The sequence below is a fragment of the Lepisosteus oculatus genome, chromosome 5, assembly GCF_040954835.1.
Source record: "Lepisosteus oculatus isolate fLepOcu1 chromosome 5, fLepOcu1.hap2, whole genome shotgun sequence".
NCBI classification, from domain to species: domain Eukaryota; kingdom Metazoa; phylum Chordata; class Actinopteri; order Semionotiformes; family Lepisosteidae; genus Lepisosteus; species Lepisosteus oculatus.
The window spans coordinates 29,653,762-29,666,627 of NC_090700.1; the positions used below are offsets into that span (position 1 = coordinate 29,653,762).

At 42.3% G+C, this 12,866-nt stretch overlaps 1 protein-coding gene across 3 annotated transcripts in view; it reads left to right on the forward strand.

The window, feature by feature from the left end:
• The window catches only part of pacsin1b (protein kinase C and casein kinase substrate in neurons 1b), a 101,800-nt gene that overhangs the window by 13,910 nt on the left and 75,024 nt on the right, over window positions 1–12,866 (forward strand). Inside the window, exon 1 of one of the 3 annotated variants that reach the window (XM_015342306.2) lies at window positions 11,958–12,142. The exons of the other annotated variants lie outside the window; for them this stretch is intronic. The gene's annotated coding sequence lies outside the window, so the exon portion shown is untranslated. Of the gene's footprint in view, window positions 1–11,957; window positions 12,143–12,866 lie in introns of those variants that run through there. 3 annotated transcript variants of the gene reach the window in all.

Genomic DNA, 12,866 nt, shown 5'->3' on the forward strand with positions numbered 1-12,866 from the left:
AGTGCACCAGTACACTCACCACACATCAGCTATTAATGAGGAGGAGAGCAGAGTGATGAAGCCAGTTCATAGATGGGGATTATTAGGAGGCCATGATTGCTAAGGGCCAATGGGAAGTTTGGCCAGGAGGTTACACCCCTACTCTTTTCGAGAAATGCCCTGGGATTTTTAATTACCACAGAGAGTCAGGACCTCGGTTTTACGTCTCAACCGAAGGACAGCACCTGTTTACAGTACAGTGTCCCCGTCACTATACTGGGGTATTAGGACCCACATGGACCACAGGGTGAGCACCCCGTGCTGGCCCCACTAACACCTCTTCCAGCAGCAACCTTAGTTTTTCCCAGGAGGTCTCTCATCCAGGTACTGACAAGGCTCACACCTGCTTAGCTTCAGTGGGTTGCCAGTTGTGAGTTGCAGAGTGATATGGCTTTTACACCATTTGGCAAAAAATACTTGATTATTTTTTGTTAAAATGGATTTTAGTTTGGTCCACACTCTGATTGATACTGTAATGAACAGCATGAAGAAAATATATGTTTGCATTAATAAACAATGTGATATATGGGATCTTTAATGGCCAAGCAGTAAGAACCTTGCTATCATGTCTCTTCCAAAGGCACCTATTGCATTAGCACCCCCAGTCACACTACTGGCATCCAAGTTCTGGTCCAGATGTATGAGCTCCACCTTTTGACCACCAACACCACTGACAGATGCAATTTGGTGTTCCTCATCTTCCATCTCAGTACCAGGCTCAGCTCTCCTAAGCTTCTGGGATCAGAAGGTCAGATAAACATAAATATAAACATGTCTAAACCCACAGCACACACCATGTACACCATGTGTACACCATGTACACACCATGTTTATAACCACAGTACCCACCGTGTCTATAACCTTAGTATACAGCATGTCTAGAACCACAGTACACACCGTGTCTTTAACCTTAGTATACAGAATGTGTAGAACCACAGTACATACCATGTCTAAAACCACAGTACACACCGTATCTATAACCTTAGTATACAGCATGTCTAGAACCACAGTACACACTGTGTCTATAACCACAGTATGCACCATATCTAGAACCACATTACACACCGTGTTTATAACCACAGTACACACTGTGTCTATAACCACAGTACACACTGTGTCTATAACCACAGTACACACCGTGTCTATGACCATAGTGCACATCATGCCTGTGACCTCAGTCTACATTGTGTCTATAACCATGCCTATGATCTTGGTGCACTCACCCATCCCAACTTGGTCTCTACAGCTTTCACTCTCTCCCTTGTGAGCAGCTCTCAGTCTTCCACCTGCAATGTGGTAGGTCTCAGATTGGAGCTCTTTCTCCATGAAGCCTGTGTTTCCTGTTTATTTCAGATCACGTGTGATCACTGCCGCTGTACTGGTCAGATGATGGTGGGTGTAAGGTCATCCCCACAGGCTCCTGGAGCAAAATCCACCATCTGGTCCTCTCCTACTGCTCTGCCAAAACATGCAAAGAAGTTTGTCTAACAAAATGGCTTACAGTTTTAGAAGAGCAGACTATAAAGGAATTAGATAGAATTTAACAAAAGTATAAGGGTATGGGAGGCTTGGTGGCACAGTGGTTATCATTACTGCCTCACAGCAATGGGCCTTGGGGTTGCATCTGTATGAACTTTGTATGTTCTCCCTGTGTTCTCATGGGCTTGCTCCTGATGCTCCGGTTTCTTCCTGCTGTCCAAAGACATGTTGGCAGGTTAATTGACTTCTGGGAAAAGTGGCCCAGGTGTGTCTGTGTATACCCTGGGATGGAGTGGTATCCTGGCCAGGATGTATCTTGTCTTACGCCCGTTGCTTGCCAGGATAGGCGTACAACCCTGAACTGGATGAAGTAGTTAGAAAATGGATGAATTGAATGGGACAGGGTAGATACAGAGTCAGTAGAAACAATTCAAGATGTTCAGCTTGAATCAGAGGACAGATTGATCCCGTGTGCTCTAAAAGGAAGTGCTCCAAAAAAGAAATGTGAAGAAAATGCAGTTACTGGAACAATTAAAGGAAAACCCTCCAGTTAAGGAAAACACAATGAAGTACAGGTAAAAAAAAGATATCAGATGTGGAGAAGGAACATAATATTGCTGTTGAAGCTGAAATAAATTGTATATTATTTCAGCACCAGACAATAAATGGGCAATAACGGAAGACATAAAATGGCTCAGAGCTCTGTAGATGATGAAAGGGAAATGGCAGGTGTATAAACTAATATTTGTTTCCCGGTGCTGTTTACTACAGAAGAAATCAGTGATGTGGCCCTTGTCAGAGGCTGGAGAAAGAAAAGTCTATATTAGCCTTACGGATAGGCAGACATTACATTAAATCTCCAAGGTCTGATGGTGCTTCACTGGCTACACTGGGGAGAATGAGGGGTGTTATTTATAGATAGCTTTTATCAGTCACTCAGTACAGGGGTAACACACTGAGAAAAAATGCTAATGTAGCCCACCATCCACAGAAGGAAGCCAAAACACAGCAAATATTTATAGATCAGTGAGTCATATGTCTATTACTTGTAAGGTATGGACATTTACGTGCAAACAGGATTCTAGGGAATTGTCAAGAATGATTTAATAAAAGTAGGCCTTCCTTTGCTAATTTGTTAGTGTTCTTTGAACAAGGAATGGCAGTAATGGGGTATAAACACATGATATGATGTGGTGTGTTTTCAGAAGCCTTTTTGTACATTTCCATGCAATTAATTATTAATTCTGAAATTCTGAGACATAGGCATCCACATTTGTTTTGGGAACAGTGTAGTACAGAGAACGCAGAGAGTGCAGATAATGGGGTGAACACTGAGATGTATCCAGAAAAACCTGAAAATGAGTGGATATGGCTACTTCCCGTGTATGGATTGGCAACGGACAGGGTATCTTAAACATATGCTTGTGTGAAAACCCATCGATCATTTTCTCCTTCCATGTCAGAAAAAAAATCAGAAAGAGTAAATGTTGCAGAGTGAAAAAGAAAGCTGTTGTGAAAGATAAACCAAAACAGTGGATTTTTCTTTCAGATGGCTTGGAAGAAAACACTTAAGAGTTGGTATTTTATTTGACAGTACACAAACCTCTTCACCCCTTGGGTCTATGTGAGTCGGTAGTTTGTAAAACAGGGCCTGTCAGGCATGGTTACAGGAGAGAACCCCCAACAAAACGCCCCACAGTACAACTCTGAGAAAAACGGGTGGGTGTGCTGTTTAGTTCTGAGCGTAATTTTGTAATCATAGGCCTGGACAGGCAAACACCCAAGTTTTTCTTTCCTTCTGCTTTCTGAGCTTGTTTGTGTGTTTGCCATCTGAAGCACTGAAGTGTGTCCCAGGCTCCTGTGTTTGGCTCTGGAATGCAGATGCTGGCAGAGAATGGTGTCACATTAGGATGAGGGCTCTCTATCTGAATACCTCTCAGAGGGGCACCCAGGGAGAGTGTCTGGGCTGTGAGAAATCTCCTTGTGTGCTGTTTGCCAGTCATCAATCAGAGAGCCATCCAGGGGCTCGCTGGCATGGGCAAGATCAGGTGGAGCCCTGCCATTTTATATTGAGCAGCATATTAAGAGCAACACAATAATCCATATATCCTTCATTTTCTAACTGCTTTATCTGGCACAGTGTCGGGAGAGAGCCGGAGCCTGTCCCCGGTAAGCGATGGGCGCAAGGCAGAGTACACAGGATGCCAGTCAGTTGCAGGACACATACGAATACAGACACACATACACAGCCAGCCACACCAGGGCCACTTTTCACAGAAGCCAGTTAACTTACCAGACTGTTTTTAGGCTGTGGGAGGAAATCAGAGTGCTCAGGGAAAACCCACGCATACAAATTCCATGCATATAGCACCCCAGGGGCAGAATTGAAGCCAGCGCCCCAGGCACTGCAAGGTAGCAGAGCTAGCCACTGTGCCACTATGCCATAGAAAGAATAATAGTTGACTTAAAAACTCCATGTACTTGTACGCCTCTCTTCAACCCATGTTGCTTTACTCATAGGAGGGGCAACACACATCCACCACTGAGGTACAGTCCAGTGCCCGTCTGTACGGCTGCCCCAATACTCAACAAATCAAGTGGAGGAATGAGAAAATACTCCCAGACAGCAGCTAATTCCAGCAGACCAATTTCTCAGACCAGTTACTAAATCTAGGTGACAAAATAAATTAATTGACGGTATAGAGTTTTTCTTTAAACATTCGAATTAAGCACAAAATCGTGAACTTTGTGAAAGAAGTGTAAGTCACCATGTTGTCCCAAACCTTGGGACACAGCCCTTTCCTGCCCTCTAGTCACTGTAATGACTAGTATAATGTGAAGTATGAGCGAATAAATACAGGCTCTGCATTAGATATTTCACCCCAGAAATGTTCCAACGTGATCTGCATACAGACTTAGAAAGTAAGTAGTATTTGTCGACAAAACCGTCTCCGAATATTTCTATTGGATTAAAACTTAATAAAAGAGTTGTATTCGCAAGCCTGCTTGTTTACAGTGCGATAAGGCTGCCTTATGTCTTCAGACGTCTTGTTGCCTTGTTTTGAATCGCAGAATATGGTGCTGTGCACAACCTGGAAGTTTAGTCTATTTTATGATGTAAATTGGAGGTTTTAGAAGTTTCTGTTTACATTTTACTTTTATTGTGGTTTGAAATGCACCGATCAATGCTGATTCTTTCAAACCTCAAAATATAAAAATAGTGTTCCCCTTTAAAGAGGTGCGATTAGGAGAGTTCTTCAGATTTTTGTAGAACGTTTCGTGCTATTTACATATAGGAGGGGACCAGCCTTATCTACCGCTAAAGTGCACCCTCTACCTGGGTGACTTGTTGTGAGCCAGCAGCCCCCTACACAGCAGATTAGGTAGCGGTCTGAGGAGCTGTTGCACCTACTAAATTAAGGGGGACCATTAGGGGTGGCAATTGTGCAAACTCAGAGTGGAATTTAGCCAGGATACAAGGGCCAGTCCCTTGCTCAGCTCCATGGGATAGTTAATTTAATGACTAAATACTTGGCCGCAATACTGAGGCAGTGGTCCCCCAAGTTGACTTCTAATAGCAACTGCTTCTCCTTAGAAGTCTCCTGTTTGAGTATTGACCAGGTCAAGACTTGCTTACCTCTATCAGCAACTTAGTTCCCGGAAAGGACTTTTTTTTCTGGTTCCTTTCCACCTCGAACTCTCGATTTACATCGTTTGACTCCACTAAACGCACATCATTTATCATTCTTTCATAGTCTTTTAGAGTTGGCGACTGAAAATATGTATCCGGTTGAAAGAACTGGCCTGCGTTCGTACTACAAAAGATTTGTGAATACATTTTCAAATTTTGCCTGTGAGTGTGGCACTGTATGTCACGTGCGGCAAGTCTTGTAGGAATTGCTGATACCACAAGCATGAAAGTACTCTGGGAGAACTGGGTTCTCTTACTATATTTAAGGGAGATCAGTTCAACATGGAAGAACCCTGTAGCTGACAATGTAATGCCATGAAAACTGTAGAGGAATTAAGAATTCTTTATGTCACGGGGGATATAAAAAAAGTAGGTATTCACTCTTGTGGTCTTGGGAAGGTAGCTCTCTGTTAGGCAGATGCAGGAAACCTCAAAAGAATGTCACCTTTGATTAAGGCTCAATTGCATGAGGAATTCATGGAAGGATGAACATGGTCTTTTCTTCTTGGCCTTGGAGAATGTTTGCAAATGATAACGTAAAGCTCAGCTGTTCTTTCTGCATTACGATGAGATTTACTGCAGACTGGGTACCCATTTCATAATCTGTGCCCACAGAAGCTCCAGCAGTAATATAAGAATAATTGAACTACATTATTGCAACACAGCAGTGCCTTGTGACGTATAGACCCAGTCTTGCAGTGACCAGTTCACTGGTTTATTTTGAGCACAGATTGACATTTGCTGATGTGTTTCTCTTCTGGTGTTTAAATGTTTTCTGGCAGTGCCGTGGTGTTAATCTTATGGCTCAAGAATGCCATGTTTGTCTTATGGTCACAAAGCAGTGAAAGTCAGCTTTAAAGTCAGCTGGTCATGTTGGGGGCTTTTCCAGCTGCCTGATTTGAATAAGAGATGGTTTCATAATGGAGACTGAACTGCATCAGTGACTTGTAAGCTTTTGTTGTTGGAATAAGAGGTTATATTTCTTTCCATTCCTTTAATTTTTTCCACTGTCAGAATATACAACAGATTTTTGTCTTGTGATACTTTGATGCACATTCAGATGATATTAGTGAATTCATTTTAATATGTTTTCTGCTTGTTTTTAAATTAAATAACCCTGAACTTTATTTTAATATTTGCAATAGTGTAATTTTTAAACACCTTTCTGTTTTCCTTATTTGGAGAAAATATGGGAAAAATTGTTACATTTCCAGTCATTCTGGGAGTTTTATAGCCCTCAGTTTGCAAGTGTACATTTTCAATCATCTCTGTTGCTCACCACTTGCTCACTATTTTGACCTTTGATGATACAGTGTGATGATTTTTAAGCACAGTGAAGAGGAACTAACACCACACCTCCACGTCCTCATCATGCATGACTGGAGTGAAGAGGTAACTCAACTCTGAATGATTTCAAGGGTGCTATAAGTGTGACAGCCTTCAAAAAGGGGAAAATCCAACTGAAGAAACTACTCAGGGGATCCTTCTGCTGTACATCCTAGGCAAAAGCTTGAAACAAATCTCCCAAGACTGTCTCATTCCTCTTGTTGAAGAGCTTCTCTCAGAATCCCCATGTGGGTTCAGATACTCAGGAAGCACAGCCAACGGGATTTTTACAGTCTGTCAATTACAGGAAAAACATTGTGAACAGCACAGCGTGGTTGCTCGGTGATTAGCATTGCTGCCTAACAGTCCTGGGTCTGTGGGTTTAATTCTGACTGGGGGGTCCTATCTGTGTGTACAGTAGTTTGTATGTTTTCCACCTTGTGTGCGTCCTGTCCAGGGTGTACCCTGCCTTCTGCCTGTTACTTGTCAGGGTAGACTCTAGCTCCACCACGACCCAAAATTGGAAGAATTAGAAAATGGATGTATATATGGTAGGAACAACACCAACCCTTCTGCTACTTCTTTAATTTCCCAAACGTGTTTGACTCTGAATTGTGAGGCACTCTGGAAGATCTTCATGATGAATGGTGCTCCTTGTGATAATATACGTGCAGTAGACCTCAAGAATTCATTCAGGATTCATGAAAGAGCTTTTTGAAATCAAGACAGGAGTTAAACAAGGGTTTTCACCTCCCCAACCCAGTTTTCAAACTTTCTGAGCACCATGCTCCATTTGATAACATATAAGCTTTCTACTGGTGTTCGGATGATTTTCTGGATGAGCAGTACAGTATGTTAGTTAATCTTAAACGAAGCTAGTCCCTAAAACCACCCTGACTTCAGTTACCACACTCCAGTACGATACCTTGACAGAAACATATCCACACACAAGTGCCATCTTGTTTACTGAGGTGTATGAGTAGATGGGACTTAAACGTAACATTCTATAGAGCAAAGTCCTCTATCTGCAAGATCCAAATGATTGAGGATTCGTGATGCGAGTCTGGAGAATGTAGCCTACTACTCGAAAATGTTTTTGGTTGATATATTTGGGTGCCAGAGTTAGCAGGTGTTTGAGGATCATAACATTCACACTGAAGCTAAACTGAAAGACATGCAGAGCACACTTAAGTGTCGTATCAACTAAGTTGTTAGCAGACGATCTTATAAGTGGGAGGACAGACACATCAACAGCAGTATTCTTTCCTACCCCCAGCACTCCATTGGGTAAGTCGTGTCATCCAGATGTTAGCTTAACCAAGGATTGTTTCAAAGATATGGGGAAAGCAAAGATGAACGATGTACAGTAACAGTGATATAAACTCCTGGGAGATTATGGCCCCCGACTGAACCAGGTGACAGGGGAACATTAAGGAAGAAACCCAGAAATAGGAATCCAAATGAGGAAGAGAAGTGAGAGTTGGAGAGACATTGCGCAGTTCCTTCTGAGATAACACTTGCTCCACCTAACACACCATGTCTATCCTGTACTGAACTTGTCAGTTATCGTCTGGCTCATGGAATGGAAAGTCATCCCTGGCCTGTGAGGGATAACCAGTGAATGAAAGATGACGACAGCGTGCCTTCCTCTGAATCATGCGTTGCCAAGCTACCTAACTTTTCTCACACTGGGAGCCCCGTGGTGCTTGCAGGAATGTTAGCTGATCTTACTCACTTTTGACACTTCAAGGTCACTGTAAGGTGCCTGGCACACTGCATGGAAAGCACTAACCTGCAGTGAGTTTGCAAGTTTACCGTTTCAGCCAATTGGAAACACTTGCTTTCTTTTTTTGTTTCTTTCTAATGGAATATTTAAAGGAAGCCTTATTTCTGGACCAAACTGTTGCTGTTGTAGCTTTGAAAACACCAACAAATTGGTCCGGAAATAAGACTTCTCAGCTTCATTAAAAGCCTTTGAAAGCTGTTGTTTGTGCAGTGTTGCTGCAGTGTTGTTGCCATTGTTGCGGCAGTGTGTCGATAAACTCTGGCCCAGAATTAAAGCCAATGGTCACACACAACAAAAATGTAATAGTGTCTGCCTCAAAAAATGAAACAAACAGGAAGCACTGATGGCATAAACTTCCCCTCACAGGACTAGCTTGCTCTTTCATGAAGCATCTGCCTAATCTTGCTTGGTCTCATGGGGAAATGCCGTACGAACTCGGGCCTCATCAGTGACACGCTATGCATTCATTAGAATGTGATTAAAATTTGCTGTTGCAAATCCCAACTTAGTCATGAAAACTATTGATCTGAACATGCGTCATCAGACATCCAGGGACAAGTGGGTTTCAAGATGGTGTTCTGCTCTTTTAGCTTGCTGCCACAGAAGAGAAGATTAGAGGAGAAGTTCTCCCAGTGTGGTCACATGTCTGGAAGTTCTTACCCCTGTTGATTTATCATAGTGACCTGGACAGTGATAGGTAGCAGAGAGCCAGCAAAGCCTCACTTTCGCTTAGATTTGGAAATACAGATGACTAATATGATTTTAGTGCGTCCTCTGATGAGTCTGTCATCTAAAGAGGGATGTGGAATACCCCTTGTTACTTTCAGCTGGAAAAGCCATTGAAATGGGAACTCGATGTCACAGCTTTCCAGCAGCCATGCTGTTAAAGCTCAACAGGACTTGAAGGATTCTCTGAACAGGTGTGCGATATAAGCTCTCTTGTTGAAAGAAGGCTTTCCTTCCACTTTTCCTTTGATGTCCCTTCTTAAAAGTTTGACTGTGCCCTTTTGTACTATGTTTACTTAACATTCTCTCCCAGGAAGAACAAAATGCTATCAAAGCTGACCTTCTCCTGATGTCCAGACAGGACATTTCTGGAAGAATTGCAGTGACAGCTTGGCACCTATCAGAAAAGCTATTTCCTGCTTTCCTTTTCTTCAATTATCTTTTTTTAGAATCATGTCTAAATATCATGCCAAGTGTTGAAGCTGTATTAAGTATAATCATTTCTGATTAGCGTTAAGAGTATTTGAGTATTTCCAAATATGGAAATTTCCAATTTTCTGTTCTGCCCTGGCAGATCACACTTAACATTAACCTTAAAATGTTTGCCTTCCGTCACTGAAAGTATTTATGAAGGTGACTTGACCTTAAGTACCTGGCCCTGTGACATTCAAACCAAAGTTTTGAATTCTGACGATTGTGGCTTCAGCAATATCCTGTAGTTATTTGGCAATGTCTACAAACATTAAAAACACATTATTTCCTCAGAAAATGTGGTTTTATAATAGCACATCACGCATATATACAGTAGCAGACACAAGTCTTCACACTCTTTGTCTGAAGCCGTCTGAAGCATTAATTATTCATTAATTTGTTGAACTGAGTTATCAGGTGATTAATTTTTCAATAGTTCTGTTGCCAAATAAATAGAGGGTTTTGACCCATCTGGTGCTTGACAGAGCTGAGTGGCTGTGCTCAGAGTGTTCTGCTCATAACACCTGGACATGGCCAGAAATAGTCATTTAGACAATTAATTATGTTGTCAAGCACCTGCAGAGAATGAAGGCTTAATTTTTGAGACTTCGTTTTAAATAAGAATAAAAAAGTTGAGAACTTTGGGATTCTGTTTTTGGTATGATCATAAATAAGTAGTAACCGCTCAGTAATTACAGAGTGCTTTCACTCTAATGGAGTCTTATCAGTGTAGTGTAGCTGTATGTCTCATTCTTTTATTCAAAATTTAAATTGACATCTCTGTGTATACTTACTGTACTTATATATACAGTACTTTAATAATTGGTAAAGATATATTGGATATAAACACATTCATAATTAATTATTAAATCATTCATAATTGTGTAAGGAGATATACTGAATATAGAAAGTCTCCACACTCTTTCCATAGACACATTTTGTGGCCTTACAGCCTAAAATCAAGATACATTAAATCAGAACATCATTTACCTTTATTTACACATCTGCACATGACCGCTAAGTGAAAAACAAATGCTCAAAATTGGGATGGATAAGTGTGCACACCCCTGAGTTAGTCCTTGATTGAAGCACCTTTTACTTGAATTATAGACATACCTCTGTTTGGATAGGTCTGAAACAATATAGCTAACCTAGGTTGGGCGATGTCTGCCCATTCCTCCTCACAGAACTGTCTGAGCTAGCCATCTAGCCTGATTGGTAGTTAAACGTAAATCAATCTCTTTCAAGCCATTTCTTGAAAGAAGTTGGGTATCAGCTTCAACAATTTGGCTGGGTAGCATGTTGCCTTTCCCCCACAACACTTTGTGTAAAGCATTGGAACGTTAGACAAGAGTACAAATACAATAGCTGTCTGTGGTAGGATCTCAGGGTGGCGTTCATTCTACAGTGGGCGGAATCTGAAGATGATGTTGATACTTCAAGCTTGTTCAAGAGGGGGATGAAAACACAGTTTTTGACAGATTAAAGAAGCGAAGGAGGAGACATGGCAATAGCTATGTTTTAGTAATTAGATGGTGGTAAACTTATAATTAAAAACAGGACTGGGAGAACGGCTAGTTTAAGTGCAAAACACCCTTCCATCCATTTTGTAACTGCTTTATCCAATACAGGGTTCTGGGGGAGCTGAACGATAGCCAGGGTACACCCATCATCATCATCTTCCTTCTCCTCCATGCCCTTCTTAGTGGTTGCCTTGGGGTATGCCCCCAACAGTCCCAACATGTATTTGGACTGTGGTAGGAAATCCATACAAACTCTGCACAGGTAGCACCCCGGAATTGAACACAGGGCCCCAGCACAGTGAGTCATTAATGCTAACCACTGCGTCACCATGCCACCTAAGCAGCCTCATTTTAAAATAAAGATCTGGTGCAATTTAATGTTTAGTTTCTACATTCGCTTTGTGAAGTACAGTCTGAGTCTGTGTTGTTATATTGTGCATTGGGAGTCCCAGGATTCAGCCTATCATTGTCATTCATTCTGAAGGCAAACCTGGGGTTTTAGTGGAGTAATACTGCTTACTGTCCATTTTCTGTCTTCTTAAGGGCAGAAGTAGTCATTTTTCTCTTTCAGGGCTTCTTGATCCCCTGTAAACTGAAGCGCTCAAAAGGTACAACGTCTGTGAAAATGTAATGAATCTAGTGAGAAGACGGGGAGCGTGTTTGCCCACACCTGTACACAGATCCGCATGTGGAGACACACACACTGTCGCTGCAGTGACTCGGCCTCCTCTGCAGTGTTTCTTTCCCAGCCCCTCCGTGTTCTTCACAAGACGGCGTGAGGCGAGGTGATTGGCTGCTGAAAATGTCTCGTTAATCTCCGGGGCCGGTCTTTGCCCTGCTAATCTCGCGTCCTTGGACAGGAGGCTGGGAGAGAGGGTGGGGGGGGGGGGGGGGAGAGAAGGGACCGAGACCGGAGAGGAATACACGAAGGAGTGCAGGGAGGCGAGTCAGTGAGAGGGAGAGACCAAAGTCACAAAGAACAGAGCAACTCAGAGCAACATAAGCACAGTGGATCGAATTGGACCTTGAGAGGCCGAGGTGCGGGAGCACTTTGCACCCCTTGTTCGCTATAAACTCTGCTTTCGTGTGCCATCTGCTGAGGTGGGTGCTTTATCTGAAAGGCATTCTTACTGCCTGGGTAATGGAATTCAACCCAGACCTGAAAGATCCAGATTTCAGTGGGATTTTTGCCAGTTGGATTCTTTCTCTTGTCATTTTTATAGCATCTTCTGGTTTCCTGATTCGACAGCATGTCTCAGCCAGAAAGGTCAATGTGCAATACTGGTTCTTAATCTCTAAACTTTACTGTCTTTTGATTTTTTTAATCACTTAAGCGTAAATGTCATGTCAAAAGAAATGTGCTTTCTTAGGTAATAGATCTTTAGCATTGTTGATGTGCAACTCTCATAAGATGAAGAAAATTCTAGGCACTTCAAAAGAGTTTTGTTGTTGATGTTATTCAGCTAAATCTTGTATAAATTTGGTTAGATCTGACACTTTCTTTTCATTGCTTTCTAACATCTGTCTCCCTGTCTTGGACGGTTTCCTTCTTCAAATCCAGTGGGACATTTCTCACATGAAGCCATGTCACATGGTGCATGATGTGAACCCTGCTGTTGTAACATAAAGCCAAGGAAAGTATTGTGAATGCTGCCCCCAGATTGTGTTGAAATGTGTGTGAAGTGACAGGGACCCCTGTTAGTCTTCTCGGGTTAGAAGAAAACCTGAGTCTTGAAAACGGGTCAGATTCCCATGGTGGACAACACGATCCCCTCGGCTTGTGTCGTGTTTCAGATCCCATGACTCGTTCTGTGTTTCATTGGCC